Here is a 1,938-nt window from a genome sequence, read left to right as displayed (position 1 = left end):
CGGATGGGGCCATATGTTGGTACTATTTTCCGCCTAGCGGCTAAAAGGTACCGGTAGAATACTAGAACTGCCTAGCGTTGAGCGATTTGTTATCGACTAATGTTTCCCCTCGGAAAAAAATCCCTGCAGACCCGGAACACGGATGAGATATCCTTGGGGTGGCGTAATCAATCTTTAGACCAAACTGAGAGTGGTCCGTATAGCGTTCTGTTGCTAAGCGGTGAGTTCTAAAGTAGGAAAGTACTGTGTGAGAGAGAAAGTGTACTCTCTGACTGAACTTAACAGTTTAATGTGGTGACCCAGGGGGTCTATTTATAGGCGTAGAATGTCCGAAATTATCGGAACACGTGTCAAATGCTGATTAATTTGGTTATGCAAAATATCCGAAACTGCCTTTGGTGTGTGCCGACGTGGCTGCGTTCCGTTCACGTGCCTAATCAAAGGGCTTAAGCATAGAAGCTGCCTACAAGGCTTACGTATGACGTTGGGCGGCCAGGCTGAGCGCTAGACGGATATTAACAAAAACTGCCACGATTGCTATCTTTTATGCTTTTCGATCCTGTATTTTGTATAAAAACGATGCTTTTATACGTGTATCCCCTAGGATACACCATTAGTGACCATTTTTAAATCATTTACTATATAACATTAAGACAACTATTTCTTGGTATCTAATTATTCAAATTAGTAACCATTTTTAGGCCTCTATTTGTATATTTTACTGACAACTATTTTTAGCGTCACTAATTCAGTATAGTGACCAAAATTTAATGACAACTTTTTTTACGGTCAATAAATAGTATTATTAGTAATCAAATAATAAGTCGCCATTAAGAAATGACCACTAATAATCGTTTTTCTTTTAGTGTGGCTGACGATGTGCAGGTTGTGGTTAATGTAACACATATGATGCATAAAGTGTTTGACTCAATTTTAAGGTAAAAAGTGTCTTTTGATTTATACTAGCTTACGAACCCTCGTTTCGCGGCGGGGGTTCGGTTTTCAATTTATTATATTGCGTTTAGTTTTTAAAATTATTTCGTGGCTAACGATGATGTCGTTGAAGCGCAACTCGAGTCGAACTAAAAGGTATAATCCGTGAAAGATTTAAATGTTATTTTAAATTAACAATATATGTGCGGCTCCGTGTTTCGCTATGGAATTGTCGGTTTTTAAAAATTTAACGCAAAATCAACGTGTATGAAAAGTACCTCAAATATTTAGCGTTTTTTAAAAGGCGTTCGTTTTGCGTATAGTTAGTGACATTGTGTTCCTAAAATTATTTCGAGTTTAACGATGGTGCCGGAAAAATTTAACTCGTTGCGAGCGAGAAGATATGACCCGTTAAATATTTGGGTGGAGTTTATTTAAGATTTTTTATGAAAATAGGTGTTTGACAATTTACCCCCTTGTGTGGGGGGTCGATTTTAATTTTTGGAAATAGTGTGAGGTTTTTTTTAGAAAATTTTAAAAGATGGTGAAAGAGTAAAAAAAAAGTGGAAGGACGAAAATGCCCCTGGTACTATTTGTAAGTTTTGTCTAATAGTTAATATGATAATATTGCATAATTAAAATTGATTTTTACATGTTTTAATATATAATATGAATTCATTTCTATTTCTTGCATTGACATTTTTATTAAATGAGATTTTGGTTTTAGGTTTCATGATGTTGAATAATTATAATTATATTATTGAAAATTTTTGTTTTGCTAGGGAACTTGGTATGCTTAATACCTTGTTCGAAATTTTAGTTAGAATCGGATACTAAAACCTATCATAATGCCGAGTTTAATTTTCATGGTTAAAATTGTTGATGCTTTAGTTATTATATCATGGGTATTGGTTTCATTGTCAACGCTTGAGTTGAAATTGATAATTGGTTTTATTTTTATGTTTAGAAACACTTTATTTATGGGGGATGATTCTCACACACTGT

The sequence above is a fragment of the Rutidosis leptorrhynchoides genome, chromosome 10 (assembly GCF_046630445.1).
Source record: "Rutidosis leptorrhynchoides isolate AG116_Rl617_1_P2 chromosome 10, CSIRO_AGI_Rlap_v1, whole genome shotgun sequence".
Classification (NCBI taxonomy): Eukaryota; Viridiplantae; Streptophyta; class Magnoliopsida; order Asterales; family Asteraceae; genus Rutidosis; species Rutidosis leptorrhynchoides.
This window is presented reverse-complemented; position numbering follows the sequence as displayed.